Source organism: Mastigoproctus giganteus, chromosome 3 (genome assembly GCF_048544385.1).
Source record: "Mastigoproctus giganteus isolate SK-2022 chromosome 3, ASM4854438v1, whole genome shotgun sequence".
In the NCBI taxonomy this organism is placed as follows: Eukaryota; Metazoa; Arthropoda; class Arachnida; order Uropygi; family Thelyphonidae; genus Mastigoproctus; species Mastigoproctus giganteus.
Window position 1 is genome coordinate 213,500,796 of NC_143577.1, and position 23,724 is coordinate 213,524,519.

Genomic DNA, 23,724 nt, shown 5'->3' on the forward strand with positions numbered 1-23,724 from the left:
AAGAATAATAAAATAAATTTGTTTATTCTTGAAACAGCCAAGACCAAAAAACTTATTTTTTCATTATCTTATTTAAGATGTGTACCCACTTTATTTAACCACATTGCTGGCAACAATACAAATATTCCATTTATCTGAGGAGTCACATCATAGCATGTGAAATTTAAACTTAGCCTTATGCATGCACGTAGTTAAATATAAGTGATCAGCATTATAAAAATATATGTACAAATGGATGAACTGACATCTGTGTCAAAGAGGAAAATATGTACTTATCCAAAAAAATTTCATTCAGCATTATTGAACATTTTGATAAAGTAGCACTAAGGGATAAACTGTGAGTATACCAATCAAGTAACATCAAGGTGTGATAGTGTAGCAACAGGATTTTCAGATTGATTTATAAAAAGGATTTGGAGTCAAGCAAAAGGTAAACATTCTTCTAGTTTCTTATTGAACAAGAAATGTAAAAAAAAAACTTGTACAAGTTATTAGTATTAACCATTTAGTCAGAGCTTGAAAAATTTTGTACTGGCTCATCAATCTGCCAGTTGTCAGCCTGGGTAGAGTACCATAGTTGCCTGATATATCATAGTCATTTGTTCAATCCCAGACCTGGTCAGTTAATTTATTTCTTATTGCTATCGTTAATTTTTACCCTGTGCAACTACAAACGCTGAAGCAAATATGGTAACTATTTATATATTAGTTTATCAATGATACATGTCATTAGGATTTTTAAAATAGATGCTGTTTTATTTTCAGTGACATAAGACCACAAGAGTGTACATCTATATTCAAGCAAATTAATCCATAATAATATAAAATATAATGGTGTGTACAGCACTCATTATAAAGAAAGAAAAAATACACAAATAAATATGTACACTTAAATGTATTTTTTGTTTCCTCTTAGATATAATCACACCACTTACAGAGGCATGACATTTATGCCCTTGAACATGTCTAATGGTTTTTGCACTGAAATACCACTTGTCTATAGCTTTCTTAGGTTTAAATTGTGACAGGTGAGGTCCGTTTCGATTGATCATTATCAAATCATCCAAACTTCCACTTTCTAGAGACTATCTGGATTTATTTTTTTATCAGGTTCATCTGGCTGAATTCTCGTTCGCATGGAGTTGTAGATATGGGAACACAGGGAAATATGTACTTAGTCAAAGCTTAATAAAAAGAAGATTCTTAGCTTCCGATTTTAGTTTCAATCAAAGATTTCCCACACCACTGTTTCATAATTCATATAACCATAACGGATTATTGAGGTGAGTGCCATCTTTTTATTAAGCTTTGACTAAGTACATATTCCTTGTCACGAACTTCAGCATTTTAAGCTTTTGCTAACTCTAATCTTGGATAACACTGAGTAAATTTTCAGGAGTTTCGAGAGAACAGGAAAATGATCACACTACCTTTTACAGTAAATCCTTCGAAGACAAACCTTTAAAACACACTTCAAACTCGTACCACTCATCGAACACTTTCTCAATTATGTCCATCTCTTCTTTGGTGTTGACTTGCAGAAGGGACTTACAGTGAGGTACAAGAGTTGAAGGCACCTCCGTAGCCAGGTGGGAAGAAGCATCAGTGCATAGCACACGCTTCCTTGATTAGACCGGGGTTTGAGCCCATCACCACCAAATACGAAGGATGCGGAAAGGTCAGGGAATGACCACCGCATATTCCCGGAACAATATGGCCTTAGTTGCTAATGCTCCTAAAAAAAACAAACAAATAACAAGAGTTGATTTCGGGATTCCTAAAACTTAAGGAAGTTTTTGGCTAAGTGAATGTATCAAATATTGACATAGATATCAATATCTCATCTGTAAATGTGTTCGTAAATCATTCATTTATAGCTCTATTCCTTTCTCTATTTTATTTCTATCTATTTTAAATTTATCATGTCCTTTTACAATTTGTCAGCTGCACAGCATTATGCAATCCATTCACAGATGTTAAATTTACAAATTGATCCTCCATAGGCCCTATCTTGTTTTTCACTTCTTAAAGGCCGACCGGGCTAGCCGGGTGGGTAAAGTGCCTACCTAGCAACCCAAAGGTCGCGGGTTCGAATCCCGCCTCGGGCTTGGATCAAAGTACTGCAAAAACCTTGGGAGGTGCATTATGGCCACAGAAGCCGATGCGCCAACAACTACAAAAAAAAAAAAAAAAAAAAAAACTTCTTAAAGACTAGCCAATGTCTTCTTAGTAACTCAGTCTTCTGAAAAACCAAAGAGGGCTTCTTTAATGGCAAAAAAAGTCATGCAGAAAATGCAGGGTTCTGAAGAATCGGCAATTTTTTAATGTCTTCAATATGCCTTTTGTTTTTTTGCTGTCATTTTCCTTGCCATAATTCAAGTTTTTGAGATAGTAGTGGCATGTGATGCATGAAAGCAAGCGTATGAGCTTATGCAGCATCAGCCAAAAAAAAAAAAAATTACAAAACAATTCCCTCTAAATACAAAGGGTACTAGGAAAGTTTTGCAATATGATGCAACAATGAATCACAGGAAGCTGCTTGTTGCTGCATGTTGAGACATGTTCATACGTGCATAGTAGCCGCCGCGCCAAGTCGATGGGCTCAGTTATTCATTAGTAGTGAGAGTGTAAAGTGCTTGCGATGGCATCGTGGTCACGAAATGAGATAAGGACAGTTTTGCGGTATAATTTCGTGCGTGGTTTAACCATAGACCAGTGCTTAGAAGAAATGACTCTTGCACTAGATGATGATTGTCCACATCGTACAACGATATTCAGGTGGTATAGAGAATTCCAAAGGGGAAATTTCACTCTGGAGGATTCTGAGAGGCCGGGAAGGCCACGAACGTCAGTTACGGAGGAAAACGTTACTGCTGTGAGGAAAATGCTTGACGAAAACAGGCGAGTGACCTACCAACAGATAGAGGATACTTTGGGCCTAAATGCACCAGCAATTCGTTCGATTCTGCAAGATCATTTGCACGTGAAGAAACTTTGTTCTCTCTGGGTGCCGCATCAACTGACTGAAGAGCAGATGACACGACTTGTGACTTGGTGCCGGGAGATGTTAAAAAAGTTTGATAAGGGACAATCTCGGTATGTGAACAACATCGTGACAGGTGACGAGACTTGGCTGTACTATTACGATCTGCCGACCAAGGCTCAAAACAAAGTTTGGGTCTTTGATGATGACGACACACCCGTAATTGTCAGAAAATCCCGATCTGTAAAGAAGAAAATGATAGCTGTATTTTTCAAATCGAGTGGAATTGTGGAACGTGTCGTTTTGGACACGCAGAAGACAGTCACAGCTGAGTGGTATACTGAACAATGCCTGCCTAAAGTCATTGGATCTATGAAGAACCTGCGGCCAAAGTCAAGAATGGACACCTGGTACCTCCATCACGATAATGCTGCAGCTCACCGCGCCAAAGCCTGCACCGAATATTTGACCACGACAGGACTGAAACTTCTCGAGCACCCTCTCTACAGTCCAGACCTTGCTCCCTGCGACTTTGCACTGTTCCCGCATGTGAAAATGAAGCTAAAAGGGAGGCGGTTTTCCAGTGATGAGGACCTTCTATGGGCTTGGGACAACGAGTGTGCTTTACTCCCTAGTGAAACTTGGCAGAACTGGTTTAAAGATTGGTTTCGGAGGATGGAGAGGTGTATTGAATGTAGAGGAAATTACTTTGAAAAAATTAGATAAACAAAGCTGTATTGCAAAACTTTCCTAGTACCCTTTGTATTTGTTCATTTCCTCCTTAAATCTATTTAACCTATCAACTTCCACAATGACAGATGGAAGTTTGTTCCAGCAATTAACCACCCGCTGGCTAAAGGCAAATTTCGCACATCTATTCTACATCTATCCTTCCTCAATTTCAATTTATGCCCCCTTAGGTTCGTAATCTGAACAAGTGAAAGAATCCCATCAGAATTCAGCGTGCTCAACCCATTCAAGGCCTTATACACCTCAATCAGATCACCTCACAGGTGCCTAGTCTCCAGCTGCTACAATTTGCAGAACTTAAGCCTCTCCTGGTAAGAGGATCTCTTCATTCCCCTCACCAATCTTGTTGCCCTTCTGTACACACTCAATCAAATCTACATCCTTCCTAAAATGAGGCCTCCAGACCTGCACGCAGTACTCAAGTCATGGCCTGACCATTGCCTTATACAGAGGGACAATCACCTCCTTTTCCCTGCTAACAAAATTCCTGTATATCATTGACAACAGCCCATGACCTGCCCTGGCAGCCTGTCTGCATTGCTCAGAAAACTTCATATCTGACTGCACAATTATTCCCAAGTCTTTCATTTTCTACCTCCTTAAGTGTAGTACCACACAGTTGGTACGTTTCTCTGGTTAGATGTCTTACTAGAGGTCTCCAGTCTTGACTGACAGCTTTAATGGTTCCCATTTTAACTTCAACAGTTTTGTTTATAGCATTTCTGCAGTTTCTGCTGACTGTTTTTGTGTTTTACTGGATCTGTTATAGAAATTGAAAATTACAATAAGGCAGTGATAAATTTCCTCATTGTATGGTACTACTTTAAGTGATTTGAAACACTTAATCGCAACTTATGTGCTAAGTAATGTATAGCTGTGATATGTTCTACACAATCTGTGATTTTCCTTACCAAACCACTAACACCAATCATAGAAGGTGCTCCATCTGTTGCTAGTCCAACAAGACATTTTTCTTTTCTCTAGTCTAAGTATACCTTTGTTGGTTCTTTGTCAATGCCATCTAGGTAGCCTGAAGCACTACTATTTTCCAAGGGAGCAATAGCCAAGAACGTCTTTGATATTGCCTTAATTTATGTAAAATAATTAATAAATAAATCTACAGCCATTATCGATCCACTGCACGCTGGTCCAGTGGCAGTTGGCAGATTGACCATATTTAGCAGCCAGGGGCTTGAGCCAACGTCTACTCAAAGAACATGTGCTATTGCACTCCCACTCCTGACCACTCTGCTTTGGAGGTCACTATCCATCATTTATGTATCTTACATAAATTATACATGCTTCTGTTTCTGCCCTATCAGTTGGGCCATCTAACATGATAGAAATGAATTCTGGTGCTCTGATGTCGGCAGCAATACTTTCCTTTACACAATGGGCTATGTAGTGTATGAATTCTTTACACTGATCGTTATTTGTGTATTCATCCAAAACCTCAACATTGAGTTTGCTTGCTAATTGGAAAAGACTTCATGTCACTGAAAGGCTTGTTGTTTTTGGCAAAGTATTGTGATATGCTTTGTGATACACAATACAAAATGTATTGTGATATACATTGTAACATATCAATGGAAACATATTTCCAAATGAGCAAATATTTTCTTGTTCATCTTTTTAACACACTTTGCAATTGCACTATTTTCTGGATGGTCTTGTTGTTGTAGAGTTTTCGGCAACTAAGGCCATATTGCCCTCTATATACTGTCTGTAAATTGAGTGTTCCGTGGTCAATTTGCTGGATGAAAACCTGAGTTTCTGGGGGTGGGTGGGGGGAACTATGCTACCCTTGCCTGAGACCAACTAACTCAGCCATGTTGTGAAAATGGCCCATAAAAACTCCTCGCAGCATTGACAGGACTCTAACTCAGGTCTTTTTCACTTGGTGTTGGGAGGATGGCAATTCTACCAACTGTGCTACCCACAAGAGCTGGATGCTCTTGAGTGTTTAATGCTTCCATGCACTTAATAATAACAGAATATGTAGGCCTGAAAAATTGTGCAACTTGGAAGTTTCATGTCTAAAAGAGTTGTGGACAAGCCGAACAGGGAAGCAAAATTTAGCGGACACAAAATGCCCCGAAAATTCACTGATTTGCTGTAAATTTCAAGTCTGAGAGGGCGCACCAAAAATCTTGCACAGGGTACCGATAAACCTGGGGCTGCTTCTGCACCTTGCCATACCACTTTCATACTGAAGCCCTGGAAATTCCATTTTAAAAGAAATTTCCTTTTTCCACTATTCAGTATATTCACTTTAACTAGCTTTGAAGCTGTGGAATCATTATACAAACATAATCTAGAGTTATCATTACACCACCATTTTTTCAGTTTTCATTTCTAACAGATACCTGTTAGAAATGTGATTCAATGTGATTTCATAAAAGTGATTCAAGTGTTTCTTGAATCACTTTTATGAAAAAAGTCAAACAATTTCTTCTGTGCCATTATAAACAAATGTTGATGATAAAAACATTCAAAATCATCATAAAAGTTCTCAATAAAATAAAAAGCTTAGTTCTTCACAATATTAATTGCATTCGTAGGCTATACGTATGAATTCTGATTGACTTTGGCTCGAAATCATTGGTGGACAAACAGGGCAAGTGATGTCATATGACGTGGCGGAGACTGGGAATACTGTCAAATCATTTAGATTTTCTTTCTAGAACCGATATAAAGAAATGTTTTTGGAAAATGAAAAAAATATATATATGTAATACTTCTTTCTCAATGTTCCAAGTTTAAATATCAACTATTAATGGTTTCAATTCTGCATATTTGACTATTGGTTATGAAATAAAGCAATTACTGCTGTGTGTGTGTGTATGGTAATTGCCTTATTACTGCCTATTGCCTTATTTTGTAACAAATTGTCATAACAAAAGTAGATAATAGAAAAGACTGTTTTTACAAGAATGAGATATGTTTAAATAGAAGGGTACAAGAATATTTGGTTATTCTGTTACGGTAGTGTTGAGGTGGGTTGGAGAACTGACAGCTTGGTGGGATACTAGAACTGCAGATAAGGGTGAAAGTGATTCTTGCACTACTTCTGTTGGAACCAGCAGCAGCCTGGAAAGCCAAGGTGTCAGGGATTTCAAGCCTTGCTGTGGATCAACATGGAGAAGTAAATACATGGGCTGTATTAAGGTAACTAAAAGTAAGAACAGGTGCATGTATTTCATGTGCACTAAAGCTAGGAGCATAATAAATCTTGAATTTGAAGTACTGATTAAGTCATCAAATGCATATATTGTGTAGATATCGGAGACATGTTGTTGAGACATAAGCGATGCTGAATATAGAGTACAATGTGTACAGAAAGGACATGGGATGGCGTGGGGGGGGGGAGATTAGGCTCCTAGTTAATAAGCATGTTAAATCTAAAGTGGTGCATCCAGTCAACATGGGTAGCCTGTACAATGTTGAGTCAATTTGGTGTGACATAAGCACTGATAAAACAAAAATGCGAGTAGGAGTGTATTATAGGCCTAATGACTCGGATGAGTATAACAAACAAATATATAACAGAGAAATAAGAGTGCACCAGTAAATCAGAATGTTTTATAATAGGGGATTTAAATTTTCTAAATAATGATGAACTTGTGGATTGGTCACTCACACTAGCAAGAATTTTGTGGATTTATTGGATGACTGTTGAATACAGCAGCATGTTAGAGATGCAACAACAGGAAGTAATACACTTGATCTGATTATGATCTGATTTTGCCAAAATGAAGACATGAAAATAGAAATTAGAAATCTCTTCTGTTATTGATTTTTACATTTTGTATCTCTTTTTTTCCCCTCTTTTTGTTATGTTAAATACTATGTAAATGCACTATACTTCATTCACTGAATTTTTAATGTTCCTTGCAAAATGTTTGTTAGTTTATGATTTCTTAAAATCAATTAAGTTTTAAAACTTTTTTTCAAATTGGTAACTATTTAGGTGCTTACACCAGAGGGATCTGCCCTGGTTGTAAAAGGCCATAGTTACACCGCTGCATTGTGGTGTTTACGAAAAGACTGAACCAATTTTATTTGAAGTGGGGGGATACAATGGTTGTATGTCCAAGGATGCTCTCATAATTGTGGCTAAGGGTTTGCTTACTTCCTTTGCCACATCCTTTAATATAACTGGATGGATCCCATCCACTCTAGGTGCCTTTCATATGTTTAACTTCAATTTCTCCTTCACATTGCTCTCAGTTATTACAAACCTAACAGGGGCTAAATGAAAAATGCATTTTTCATTTATCCCCCTGTTAGAGTTTAATAAGCTTCTATCCTTCACTTTCCTACAGTATTCTTCATGTGTGAATGTAGATGCAAAATCATTGTTTGTCAGCTATCTGAACAGGATCGTCAACAATCAAACCATCTATCAAGTGGACCAATCTGATTAATCCCCTTCCTTCTAAAGTTTACATAGGTAAAAAAGTTGGTTTTTTTTGCATCCACCAAGATTTCTTGTAATCTGCCTTTGCTTGCCTAACCTCCGTTGTGACTTGATTATAGACTAGCTCAAAGGTTCCCAAACTTTCTCAGTTCACGGTGACCTTAGTGTCTCAGTAATTTTTTCACAGGGCTCTTAATGCCTTGGTAATTTAACAGTGCATCTAGGCCAAAAGAAATACCTAACAGTTCTGTTTATTAATTAGTTCAGTCCAAACAATTTAATAAGTAATGTCGAAACTGTGAACTACCTCAAGCCAATAGTTTGTGGATTGTCTGACAGTTGTCAAGTAATGCTGTGTTGCCCTCAAATTTAAAATATCCTGTGAATTCGCTGCTGCATCCTGAGGTGCTGCTCACAGTTTGGGAACCACTGGACTAGCTTATATCTACCATAGGCTTCTGTGTTGCCTGATAATTTATATGCATCCCATGCATTTTTCTTTTATGCCACGAGTCTTATTAGTTCATGTGACATCCATTTAGGCCTAAACCTTGAACAGCATTTCTTGGTTAGTATGAAAAGCCTATTAGCTTCCAACATTAATAATTCCTTGAATGCTTTCCATTTAGAATTTGCTGTTGGTAACACATCAGTTGGTCCCACTGTATAGAATAAAAACTGTCTGAAACCATTGCAGTCACCTTTATGAAAGCAAAAACCCTTCCCTTTGCCCCGATTGTAGTTATGTCTTTATGTAAATCCCACATCAGTACGCTGTGATCACTGCCATCTAGTGGTTCCTTTATCTGCATATTCTTAATGGATGAATAATCACTGCTGATAATCAAATCAAGAATTTTACTCCCTCTGGTTGCCTCTTGAACATGCTGTTGTAGAAAACAATCATCCAATAAATCCACAAGTCTTGCTAGTGTGCGAGTGACCAATCCAAGTTCCAGTCAATATCTGGGAAGTTAAAATCTCCTATTATATGACATTCTGATTTACTGGCCGACTCTGTTTCTCTGTATAGTTGTTCATTGTACTCATTGGCGTCAGCTGACCGGGCTAGCCACGTGGGTAAAGTGCCTGCCTGGCAACCCAAAGGTCGCGGGTTCGAATCCCGCCTCAGGCTTGGATCAGAGTACCTTGGGAGATGCATTATGGCCACAGAAGCTGATGCGCCAACAACTACAAAAAAAAAAAAAAACATCGGCGTCATTAGGCCAAAACACACTCCTATGATAATTTTTGCTTTCCTAGTGCTTATGTCACACCAAACTGACTCAACATTGCACTTATGTCACACAGGAGTGACTCAGTAGTATACTGGCCACCCATATTAACTGGGTGCATTTCCTTTGATTTTGAGATTCTCAATTAAGCGCATTCCCCCTTCTCCCTCTGTCCTTTTTGTATTTCAGAATTTCATTACTCCCCATACAGAAATTCTGCATCCTGTATGTCTCAGTGACTTGATTAGTACTTCAAATTCATTAATTTTATTTACAGGTGACCCCCGCTTAACGCTGATAATTCGTTCCATAAAAACAGAGTGCTAAGTGAATCCGCGCTAAGCGAGCGCCACATTCCATAAGTTAACATATGTATTTGTGAGTTGTCGTAGGTGCCATAGGATATTTCCTAATGAATAATAAATGGTAGTGAAAAGATGCACAAATGTCGGTCAAAATATTTAATATTCAAATATTTGTACATATAAAATATTCTGCATTACATACTTATATAATTATGTGGTAACTACTTACGTATCAAAATTAAACTTAAAATTCCAATTAAAATCATGAATTTAATTGATCTAAATTGATTTAATTTAATTGATGAATTTAATCATGAAAAATGTGTCGATTTTGGGTTGAACTTTGGCCCTCTTCCAAATAAACTAAAAGGGGGTGTTAATTTTAAATCCCCCGCAGTTTAATTACCACCCAACAATAAAGTCAACCGATCCTTCGCCGCTTTGAAACCTGGCATGGTTTTTTCTTCTTTCAATATGAAACTTCTTTTAGGCATTCATTTCCACAAAAGTCCTGCTTCATCTATGTTAAAAACTTGAGAAGTACAGTATAACATATATATCCCTCTTCAATAATTTTAACAAGTTCTTTTTTGAAAGTTTCGGCTCCTTCTGCACTTGTGGCTTCTCCCTGGATTTTAAATCTATTCAACCAGCCCTTACTAGTTTTAAATGGTTCCACTTTTTTTTTTTTTTTTTTTTTTTAGGTGAGTTTTCTTCAGATCATCATATTGGCTAATCTCTTTCTCTCTTTTTTTTTTTTTTAATAATATTTAACTTAACTGAATTCTGCATTGGATATTATTTTCAATAAAATTAGTTTTAAAAAGTATTTCATTTCAATCCTAATAGCTGGCCTAGCCCTAGTTTCTTGCAGTGGAATAGCTATCTTTCCCGCTGCTAAAATTAATTCTTTATTTTTTTTATAATTGTTCTTACAGTTAAATTTGCAAGTTCTAAATTATGGCACACATCCGCTTGTCTTTGACCGGAATCGATTCGCTTCAAAACATCTAATTTAATTTTCAAATTCAGTCTTTTTCTTACATTTATAGTCTTCGTACTGCCCTCAGACGTTGTTGCTTTTTCATTCTTATCGGCCATTATTAACTCTTTGAAAATGTAACTGCGTTGGTTGCATTAATTATGATACAATGTTCAAGTAAACTGTCCGTTTCGCACGATGTCTAATACGGTACTGAGTGATGACTAGACTTCGGATAAATGCATATAACGCAAATATTACAAGCAATATACTTGATCATTTTTTAAAATGTTGATCTCGAAACTACGTAACAAGTCACTGTACTGCAATTAAATTAGCGTGTGAGAAAATTTCAGTGAGTGTGGGAAAATTTCTCAAGTCGGTGTGGGAAACGTTTTAATGCTGTTTTGCTACTCATTTTCAAGCTATCCGCTCCATCAAATAAAACGATTTCGTTAAATATGCCAAAAATGCAATCTGTAAAAGAGCATTATAGTGATCTGTGACAGCGTTATAGTCAGATACTGATTATAATATAAGAACAGCATTATAGCGAATCAGCGTAAGCGAACCGCGTTATAACGGGGGGCCTGTTGTACTTTGCTCCTATAATTAGTGTACATGCAAGTATATATGCACGTTTTCACTCTTAGTTACCCTAACACAGCCCATGTATTTGTTTGTTCCAGATGATGCCAGAAAGCTTTGCAATCTCCAACAACTTGCTTTTCAAGTTGCTGTGTATTTTGATACATGTAGTTAATTTGTCTGTGTATCCCTCCAAGCTAGCAGTTTTCTGACCCATAACACTCGATAGTGTCAACAAATATTCTTGCAACCCTTTTGTTTAAAAGTGCTCTATCCATGTAAAAGCAGTCTTAGCATGAGCCTGCACAGTCTCTCCAGAGCTGAATTGATTGAGAAAGCTCTTATCATGTACTTCCTGCTATCATGGCTGAGAAGAATTGCAACACTCAAATTTAGATAAGTTTGAAGGTGTAGCCTTTTTTGAACTTCTGCAAACTGATAGGTTTTTGGAAATTTTTATCATGTATTTATTAATTAACATATTAAATTGTGTTTTAAAATAGATTTGATAGACTTAGTAGTTCATTATCTTATTTTTTAAATTTAGCTAGTGATTTTGTTAGTTAAGACTCTCTACTCATACCACTATTGTATTGGTGTTTTGGTATGAATATCATAGCACGTCACCAGTAGAGTAGGAGAATAGTAGGTTTTAATTGTAATAAATAAGTAGATAAAAGGTTTTAATCATATTTTGGGCATATAAGTATTTAACTAATTTAGCATTGTGATTGTTATGGTATAGCATAACTTGATAGCATGTATTTTGAACTTGATAGCATAAGGTATAATGTAAGAATAGATAGCATAATGCATATAATGGCATTAACTTAGTGTCGTATTGTCAATTAATCAATTAAATTTGTTAACCTTAGTAATTTATTTGTTAATTAATTAAATTGTATTTGAATGAAATCATGCCCCAGACTAGAGCAGTAAAGCAACTTGCACAAAGCAGTGGGAGTGCTGTGGCTCGGAAGAGAACCAAAGGGGACGATTCTCCAATGCATCACAGCTTAAAAAAATGTGCAACTTGTGAAATGTTCATGGACTTTTCTGTAACAGGACATGATCGAGCCAAGGACTTTGCGTGTAGGTGCAGAGAGTGTCAAGAAATTAGGCACCAACTTAGCGTTCTGATGGGAATCTATGAGAGTTTGAAGAGTAGGGTAAATGCCCTTGAAGGAATTAAAATGAGGGGACCCATCAAGCCCTCAGCTGCACAACTCAACGCCAGAGCTCAATCTTGTGCATCAGGCAACATAGCGACAATCTTCAAGGCAGAATGCGCTGGTCCCACTGGAGCTATTTTTTTTGTCGGTGACTCTTGTCAGCGAGACAGGAAATATTTTGTGAAAAAAGGATAGATGTAATAGGACCAGGGTATGTTTGTGAAGGGTAAAAGTTGATGATGTTATAGAGTAGATATCTTTTGAGGGCACAAAGGGTGATATTATTGTACACGTTGGCACTAATGACATTAAGAGTAGGAGATCTGCGGACTTAACAAGCACAGGCCAATGTGCAAAACAAGTCATGAGTTAGGGTTAAATTTGAAATTGTCTGCAATTCTGCCCAGGAGAATTGCAGACCATAGGAGGGAGTATATGATGAGAGCCTTGTCATTCAATTTTGTGCTGGAGAGATTGAGCAATGCAAATGGGGTGAATTTTTCTCAGCGTGGTCTGTGCTTGTTAACAAGAGAGATTGTTTCTACAGGAATGGGATACACTTAAATAGAAAGGATGCAAGAATATTTGCTGATGCTATTGAGGCAGTGTTAGGTGGGCTGGAAAACTGCTGGCTTGGGGGGATTCACAGACTAATGGATTAATAGTAGCCACAAGCAAGCAGAGGTGAAAGCAATTCTTGCACTGCTTCCATTAGAATGAGCAGCAGCCTAAAATCCCCAACACCAGTAAGGTGCTGGGGATATTAGGGATTGGTGGGAGTCATCATGGAACAAGTAAATATATAGGCTGTGTTAGGATAACCAAGAGTAAGAACAAGTGCATGTATACTTGCACTACACCAGTTATAGGAGTATAGTAAAAGGATTTAATGAATTTGAAGTGCTAATCAAGGCATAAAAGGCAGATGTTGTTGGAATATCAGAGACATGGTTACACACAGGTATAAGCAGGGCAGAATTAGAATATGGGGAGTACAATGTGTACAGAAAAGATAGGAAGGTAGTGGGGTTATGCTGTTAGTTAAGAAACAAAATCTAGGGAAGTTTATCCAGTTGACATGGGTGAACAGTGCAATATTGAGTCAGTTTGGTGTGACATAAGCACTGGGAAAGAAAAATTGAGAGTGGGAGTGTGTTATAGGCCAAATGACTTTGATGAGTACAATGAATAACTGTACAGGGAAGTAGAGTGGACCAGTAAATCAGATTTTCTAATAAAGGGGGATTTTAACTTCCCAGAAGTTAAAATCCCCCACTATTAGACCATTTTAACTTTTGTGGATTTATCGGATGATTGTTTTCGAGAGCAACATGTTCAAGAGGCAACCAGAGGGAGTAATACAGGAATCCCTCGATTAGCGCGAGACTCGAATTAGCGCAGCTTATATTTAGCTACCAATTTTTGATTGGCACGGTATTTTGGCTTGACCTAAAGAAACTGAAGCTGGTGATGCTACGAAAGTCGGTACTAAGCTACGAATGTAAATACACTGCTAAAGTATGCATAACATTAGAGAACATTATAGAAACACATCGCTTGTTTTCTTAGTGAACGTGCGGCTCTGTTCACAAAAAGGAAGGTACTGTTTATTTCGCACCGCATCATGCCTTTTCCATCGAGAAGCATTATCGAGAAATAAACAAAAACAAACGCAAGATAGTGTGGGAAGCTAGTTTGTTTTCTACCATAAGAAAATAAAAAGAAACGGATTATTTCAAACGTATTATTACAACAACTGAAATATTTTCTAACGTTGTGCACTCTGAAGGACAACACCAGCCGCAACACATTTATTACGTACATGCAGATCAGTTGCTTTCAGTTGTTCTTGCATTGCGTGTTAACGTGCAGACTTATCTCCCGCCATTACTTGTTGTTTACAGTAATTACTGTGCATACTAATTAATTACATTAATTTCTATTAAATTTTTTATATATTACGTAATTAACTATGGATAAAAGGAAAAGTATCTGATAGTGCCTCTGGTAAAAAGAAAAGAAAAGTGATAACGTTCGATGAAAAAATTGAAGTCATAAAAAGATTTGAAGATGGTGATAGTAAAATGCAAATTTCTCTACACCTTGAAATGCCTGAATCAATGGTTTGGACGATTTTAAGTAAAGCCAATGCATATAAGGAAAAAGGAAAGCTTGCTCCATCGTCAGCACACACACAAACCACAAGAAATAGAAGTTTTACAATGATTGAGATGGGATGTCTTTTGGCCATTTGGATAGAAGACTGCAATCAAAAAAATTCCAATCTTCACAATGACCATAAAAACAAAAGCCTTGAGTATTTTTGCAATGTTAAAGGAAAAGTCAACAATAGAAAACTTGGGTAGAGCGGTAACTAAAGAAAATTTTCAAGCAAGTTCTTCAAAAGTAAAAGTGATTGAAGCAGAAATGGAAGAAACGTTTTAAGAAAAGAACAGGACTGCATAACGTTGCATTGACTGGAGAAGCAGCAAGTGCAAATAAAGATGCAGCCATGAAATATCCCCAGATTTTAAGAAAAATTGTTGATGACTGCAACCATGTAGATCAACAAATATTTAGACAATTCCCCGGGCCACCCACCAGCACTTTCTGATTTGTGTTAAAACGTGAAAGTTATTTTTTTACCTCCAAATACAAGTCTTTTACAGCCTATGGATCAAGGCATAATCGCTACTTTCAAGGCCTATTATTTATGCAGAACATTTGCGCAAGCAATTGAAGCAACAACTGGAGATGGTGCAGTTTCTTTAGTTGAATTTTGGAGAAATTACAACATCAAGAAAGCAATAGACAATATTCTTGAGTCATGGTCTGAAGTAACATCCAGCAATATGAGAGCAGTTTGGAAGCATATTTTGCCACATTGCACAAATGATTTCTGTAGTTTTACTCATGTCAACGCTGTTATTAATGAAATAGCAAATATTGGAAGAAATCTAGGCTTTGATGAAATTGACAACAGTGATGTTCGCAAATTGCTGGAATCACATTCAGAACAATTAAGTGATTCTGACCTCCTTAATGTTGATGAACTTAATATATGATGAGGTGGAAATTTGCGAGGAAGAAAATGTTCAAGAAAAGAAGTTGACGTTAAAAGAACTTGAAGAAATATTTCGTGCAGATGAAAACTTGAATCTGAAAATCATGGATGCAGACCCAGATAATTGAGTGCAGTATGCAAATTCGCAGGAACATTGAAAAAGTTGTGTATACATACAAGAAAATTTATGAAGAAAGGAAGAAAGAAAAGTCTGCGCAAACTGGCCTTTTGAAATATTTTACAAAGAAATAAAGTGAGTTATATATTGTAATTTTTTAATTTCAATAAACTTTTGATTACTGTACTGCAAATATTTATAATTATCCTTTGCTTTTATACTACTGTACATTAAACTGCCATAAAAAAACGTATTTTTAAAAATATTGATTGGTATATTGTAGGTCTTGGAATGAATTAGGCTATTTTGTATCGATTATTAACTTAGATTAGTGCGATTTCGCATAGCGCACCATTTTCACAGAACCAATTACTCGTGCTAATCGAGGGATTCCTGTACTCTTGATCTGATTATCAGCAGTGATTATTCATGCATTAAGAATCTGCAGGTAAAGGAACCACTAGGTGGCAGTAAACAGAATCTACTGATGTGTGATTTATTCAAAGATGTAATTACCATCCGGGGTAATGGAAAGGGTTTTTTCTTTGATAAAGGTGACCACAGTGGTATCAGACAGTTTTTAAATTCTATACAGTGGGACCAACTGATGATGTTACCAACAGCAAATTCTAAATGGGAAACATTCAAGGAAATAATCTTGAAAGCTACTAGGCTTTTTGTTTCAACTAAGAAATACTGTTCAAGATTTAGGCCTAAATGCATATCAAATGGCAGAGAAGAAAAATACATGGGATGCATATAAATTATAAGGAGACACAGAAACCTATGGTAGATTACAGTCAGTCTGTAATAAAGTCACAAAGGAGGTTAGGCAAGCCACCGCAGATTACGAGAAATAATTGGCAAAGGATGCAAAGAAAAGACTTTATTTATGTAAATTCTAGAAGGATTGGATGAATCAGATTGGTCCACTTGATATTGATGGTTCGATTGTTGATGATTCTGCTCAGGTAGCTTACAAACTGAATGTGTATTTTGCTTCTACATTCAGTCATGAGGAGTTCTGTAGGGAAGTGGAGGCCAGAAGCTTATCAAACAACAGAGGGATAAACAATTTTATAATAACTGAAAGCAAAGTGGAAGAGAAATTGTTGAAGTTAACATAAGAAAGGCACCTGTGGTGGATGGGATCTATCAAGTTATATTAAGGGAGGCAGCAAAGCAAGTAAGCAAACCCTTAGTCATGATTATGAGCACATCCAGGGCCGCTGCAAGTGGGTAGGTGAGATAAGCATCGCTTACGGACAGCAGTTCAGGAGGTGCCAAAAAAATATATATTTTTTAATTCCCCTTGGTAATTACATTTAAAATAGTTTTCGTTTTTAAATTTTTAAATTTTACATTTAAAATAGATTACGAGAGACTTAACTGGAAATGCATTGTTCACACCTCTGGCCTTCATGCAATTATTGCCGTTATTAAGCACGAATTAAGAGCCAAAGGAATTCATCATCATCAGCCATTTTCAATCCACTGCAGGATGAAGGCCTCTCCAGCAACTTTCCAGTTCCTTCTGTTTCGTGCAATGGCGATCCATTTACTACCCACAAAATGAATTTCATCTATCCATCTCTGCCGTTGTCTTCCAGGTTTTCTTCTAGCTCCTCTTGGGTACCATTCTGTTATTTTCTTAGTCTATCTGTAATCATGTCTTCGAGCTATGTGTCCTGCCCAAGACCATTTTAGTTTTTATAAGAATGTCCTTTACTTGAATTTGCTGCCTAGTCCATGTGTTTCTCTTCTTATCTAACAGTCTGATTCCCAATATAATTCATTCGTTCCATTCTTCATTATGTAGTTCTTAGCTTCTCTTCCATTCTTTTGGTGAGTGCCTAAGTTTCACTTCCATAAGTCATGGTGGGAAGTATACATTGGTTCATTATTTTACAATTTCAGACAAACTGATATTACTCCTCTGTATGTGACTATATTTCCTGAATGCTATCCATCCAAAATTTATTCTTCTCTTGACTTCTAGCCATTTATCATTATTACAGTTAATGACTTGTCCCAGATACGTATATGACTCCACCTTTTCAATTACTGCTCCTTCAATCATTATATTCATTTTAGTTTTAGCCATATTCATCTTTAGTCCAAAATCCTTACTAACTCTGCATAACTGATTAAGATTTTCTCCTAATTCTTTGGGATCATGGTTTATGATCCAAATGTCATCTGCAAATCGTAAATGGTTTAGGTGCTCTCCATTCACATTGACCCCTTTCTGCGACCAGTCTAACCTTCTGAACGCATCCTCAAGGGCAGCAGTAAACAATTTTGGCAACATTGTGTCTCCTTGTCGAACTCCTTTCTCAATTTTAAATTTGCTACTGTCTTTGTCTAGTCTGATAAAGGAGGTAGTGTTCTCATATATTTTCTTCAAAATCATAATGTATGGGATGGCTATGCCTCGTCTTTCCAGTGCCCGAAAGATTGCCTTATGCTGTATGGAGTCAAATGCCTTTTCATAAACCACAAAAGTCAGGCATAATGGTGTTTTATATTCATTTGCTTTCTCGATTAGCTGTGATATTACGTGAAAGTGATCCATAGTTGAGAATCATGTCCTAAAGCCAGCTTGCTCTTTCGGTTGATTCTCATCAAGTATCCTTTCTAATCTGTTAGTAATGATCCTTGTGAACAATTTGTAGATGTGGGATAACAAGCTAATTGGTCTATAATTTCCAATTTCTGATTTATCTCCCTATGCAGAAAAATTATGATTGCATTATTCCACTCCTTAGGTGTCACACCTTTTCTAATGCATTTTGTGAAGAGTCTTGCCAGTTTTTGTGTCATGTCTCTTCCTCCCAATTTTAACAACTCTACAGTAACTTCATCATCTCCCGGGGCTTTCTGATACTTCATTTTCTTCAACGCACGTTCTACCTCATCGGGAAGGATATTAGGTATGTCGTATGTGTTACTAATTTGCCATCCATCTTTCCCACTGCTGGCATCATTCCCTCGCTCCTTGTATAATTCTCTATAGTAGTATTCTGCTATTTGAATTATGCCTTCTCTGCTATTTATAAGTACACCATCACTATTCTTCAGTTTCAGTATCATCATTATCTTTCTGTATTACTGCTCATGGCTGCTGATTTAAATCCTTTGTTTTCCCTTAATGCTTGTTCTACTTTTCTTGTGTTAAATCTTATGTCCTCTCTGAGTCTCTTTCTAATGGCTTTGCATAACTCAGTATACTCAATTTTCTCCTTGTCAGTGTTTAACTTGCTCTTCATTTGTAGTAGTAGTAGTAGTAGTAGTAGTAGTAGTGGCACATGATGCAAGAAAGCAAGTGTAGGAGCTTATGCAGCATCAGCCAAAAAAAAAAAAAAAAATCACACCATTCCCTCCAAATGCCTGTCCAGTTCCTCCTTAAATTTATTTAACCTATCAACTTCCACAACGACAGATGGAAGTTTGTTCCAGCAATTAACCACCCGCTGGCTAAAGGCAAATTTCCGCACATCTATTCTACATCTGTCCTTTCTTAATTTGAACTTATGTCCCCGTAGGTTGGTAATCTGAACAAGTGGAAGGATCCCATCAGAATTCAGCGTGCTCAACCCATTCAAGGCCTTATAGACCTCAATCAGATCACCGCGCAGGTGCCTAGTCTCCAGCCACTGCAATTTGCAGAACTTAAGCCTCTCTTGGTAAGAGAATCCCTTCATTCCCCTCACCAATCGTGTTGCTCTTCTCTGTACACGCTCAAGCAAATCTACATCCTTCCTAAAATGAGGCCTCCAGACCTGTACGCAGTACTCAAGGCGTGGCCTGACCATTGCCTTATACAGAGGGACAATCACCTCCTTTTCCCTGCTAGCAAAATTCCTATATATCATTGACAAAACCCCATGACCCGCCCTAGCAGCCTGTCTGCATTGCTCAGAAAACTTCATATCTGACTGCACAATTACTCCCAGGTCTCTTTCATTTTCTACCACCTTAAGTGTAGTACCACACAGTTGGTACGTTTCTCTGGGGTTACTTCTACCCATATGCAGTACTTTGCATTTGTCAAGGTTGAACTTCAGTTGCCACTTCTTAGCCCATCTGCCCAAATTATCTAGATCCTGTTGCAGTAGCACACTGCCATTACTGTCATTAACAACCCTGCCAACCTTTGTGTCATCTGCAAACTTCGACATTAAGCCTGATATACCTTCATCAATATCATTGATAAATACACAAAACAACAGTGGACCCAACACCGAACCCTGTGGGACTCCACTAATAACATTAGTCCACGAAGAGCAGCACCCATTGATTACCACCCTCTGTCTTCTCCCACTTAACCATCCTTTTATCCATTGTAGCAACTTACCCTTAATACCATTCTGCTCCAATTTGTACAGTAGTCTTCCATGCGCAACAGTGTCAAAAGCTTTCCTGAAATCCAAGTATATGATATCAAAATTATTTTTTGCATCAGTTCTTTGTGACCACATCATAATAACCAATCAAATTTGTCAGACAAGACTTTCCCTTAACAAACCCATGCTGTGTTTGAATTATTGCTGCAGTCTTGTCTAGATGATCCTGCAATGCATCTTTAACCAGTGACTCCATTATTTTACCCGGAACAGAAGTTAAACTAACTGGTCTAATTTGTCATCTTGGGTTCATCATGACAAGTGTTTCTTGACTAAATTTTTTCTTCTTTGGATTTCTTTTTACCTATAGTTTTCTTGGGGTTTATCATTTTCAGAAAGTTAATATTCCTCATCGATATCTTTGTCCTGAGCAGTCTGCAGAAGCTAAAACTTGTTCTTAAGTTCCAGTACATATTGCTTTTTCTCCTCTTCTGTTATCTCAAAGACCGTCATATTATTTACTCGAATCAGTTTTTTCCTTTTAAAGGGGTTACCAGTCTGCAACTTAGTGCTATCGTAAAACCTATTCAACTGCCTGTCCCACGTACCCAGAAGTCGTGCTGGTCATCTGATTGGTTAACGTTTACCAGTATTCAATGTGGTAGGAAAATAATTCATTTGAAATAAATACAATACATGAAATTGCAGACTTATGTTAATTTGCTTCTTATCTGAATCTGTGTTTCATATTTATATTTCAGAGTTATTTCACAGGGTACGGGGTTATGGGTATAACCCCGTACCCTGTGAAACCCCGTACTTCGGCAAGAAAGAGAGGAAGACAGCACCTCCCACTCACTGCTTTTCCGGGCTGGGGGATGTTATGTGACATCACAATATGTCAGAGCTGAAAACAGATGAAAAAGAAATGGCAAAACAGCAATTTTTTTAAGTGCTAAGAAAAATTACCACATACAACCACTGATTCTTTCCCTCCCTGTACATTATTAGGCGATTTCATCTGCATCAATAGAAATGTTTTTTTCTTTCTGGGGACTGCTGTCCCCATGTGTGGGGCAAATCCCCCTCAAACAAAGTGCAAAGTAGGACAAAAACCCCCTCGTACAAATAATAATATGAAATATTTAAACCATAATTTTTATTCTTATTACAGTATTTGTAGTTCTTTAAGAATGAACACTTAAAGAACATTTCGTGTTATTGGTCCAAGGGGGTTTTGTCCTACTTTAGTTATGTCCACTTTAATTTGGTCCACTTTAATTATGGGGGTTTTGTCTGGACCCAGCTGCCCCCACACCTTCGCTAGTATAAAGAGCACCTGAACCTGATACTAACAACTCACAGAATTATTGCAAAAAACACTAAATTGTCGAGAAACAACTTGGGGGGAAAAAAAAAAACTCTCCTGATCAGTCTTTGCATGCCTGCTGGCACACTTCATCAAACATCCACACTGAAAACACTTGTATTCTGAAGCTATAAAATTCACACTCGTACACCATTCAGTTACAGTCTTATCCATCCTTTTGCAAACGGAACAACAGTACAATAATTTCGTATTTCCTGCTAAAATCAGAAGCGAATCAGAAATCCAATCAAACAATCAGAAATGCAAAATGAGGTAAATTATGCATTCCCAATAATCAGCCAATCATAGAACTCGACCGTACAATCACTCCGTTCTTTGGCCACACCTGCATCAGAGATACCCATGTTCTGGAGTTCAGCCAGAATAATATATATACGATACTACTTTTAGCAAGGCAATGTATAGCATTCAAGGGATCTTCAAAAGATTTATATGAAAATGATAACAATTGCTAAATTTGATTCAATTATGGCAGAAAATATTCACTGTATTTAGAAATCTGAATAGAAAAAGCATTATTTGGGTGATCAAATACAAAATGAAATTATTGAAATAATTTCAAAAAAATTTACAGATAAAATACTAGAAATTACTAGAGAAGCTACATATTTTTTTATGATTTTGGTATAATTACTGAAGACAAAAATAAAGATGTGGATACAAGGAAACATGCTAAATCAATAGTCTTAAAAATAACATCTTATAAGTTTCTTTGGTCGATTATAATATGGCACGATATTTTAAATAAAATTAATCTGGTAAGTAAAATGCTGCAAAAAAAAAAAAAAATAGGATTCTATTATATATGAAGCTCTTGAATGTCTACAAAATATCACACAATTTTTAAAGAAAATAGAACATAGGAAGCAGCCCAAAAAATATGGCTACTATCATTGGCATTGAAGCATTGTTTCTAGAAGTAAGCACTATAAGGAAATGGTTGAAAAAACGTCATTTCAGTTATGAAAGTAGAGATGAAGCTATTCAGGAACTGCAACAAAATTTCAATGTTAATTTTTTTCTTTAAAATGACATGAGGATTTTCTCCTTAACTGAAAGGTTTACAAAAATGAAAGAACATGGAGAAATGTTTAAAACGTTTTATAATATTCCTGAATTAAAAAAAATGGTCAGATGATCATTGCAAAAATTACTATTTAAGTTAAATGACATTGATCGTAATGAGTCCGATATTGATGATTTAACATTATCTGAAGAACTTAGAGTACTTGAAATTTATATTAAAGACAATATTATTCCTTTGGAAGTTTTACAATATACTTTTAAAAATAATTTTACAGATACTTTTCCAAATTTAGCAATTGCTTTAAGAAATTTTCAAACTTTACCAGTTTTATTTGTCTCAGATGAATGGAGTTTTTCAAAATTAAAAATAATCAAATTATTTACGGTCGACAATGTCTCAACAGTGACTCTCTAATTTGGCAATAATTTAAATAGAAAATGATCTTTTGGAAAAAAACATAAATTAAATAATTAATAAATTTGCACATTTTAAAGCAAGGAAACCTTTTATTTTATTGTGGGCACCTATTACTGTGATTTAGAATTTAAAGTTTATTTCCAGAATTTCGGAATGATTCTGTTATTTTTGCTTGTTTCGTCATATTATATGTAAGATATGTTGTAATTCTTTTCTTTTTAAATAAATTAATAATAATTATTTATGCCTTATTTTTTAATCCAAATATTATGAGGTGGAAAATTTGATTTCACTTACTGCAGCACACAGGGTCGCAGCGGCCCTGAGTGCATCCTTGGACTCAGGGGAGAGGTTCCCATGGACTGGAGATGTGCAGATGTATCTCCAATTCACAATGGTGGATCAGGAGATGACATGAGTAATTACAGACCTGTTAGTTTAACTTCTGTTCTGGGGAAAATAATGGAGTAGTCACTGGTTAAAGAAGCACTGGAGGATCATCTAGACAAAACTGCAGTTATAATTCAAACACAGCATGAGTTTGTTAACGGGAAGTCTTGTCTGACCAATTTTATTGGAGGCGCCTCCGTAGCCAGGTGGGAAGGGGCAGCAGTGCGTAGCACACGCTTCTTGATTAGACCGGGGTTCGAGCCCGTCACCACCAAATACGGAGGATGCGGAAAGGTTAAGGAATGACCACCGCATATCCTGGAGCAATATGGCCTTAGTTGCTAATGCTCCTAAAAACACAACTCTACTCTACTCTACCAATTTTATTGGATACTATTAGAGCTCACAGTACTGGTCAAAATCTTAATACTGGTATTTCAGTATTTTTAATTAATGAAACCCGGATACCGGTATCCCGTTTTTTTTGTAGAGAACATACACCCGAGGAGACATAAAAATTCAAATTGAGGAAAGAGT

General features: G+C 36.7%; 1 protein-coding gene across 1 annotated transcript in view; it reads left to right on the forward strand.

Moving 5' to 3' along the window:
* The window catches only part of LOC150088669 (transmembrane protein 62-like), a 366,503-nt gene that overhangs the window by 32,657 nt on the left and 310,122 nt on the right, over nucleotides 1–23,724 (forward strand). The gene's annotated exons all lie outside the window — the stretch shown is intronic.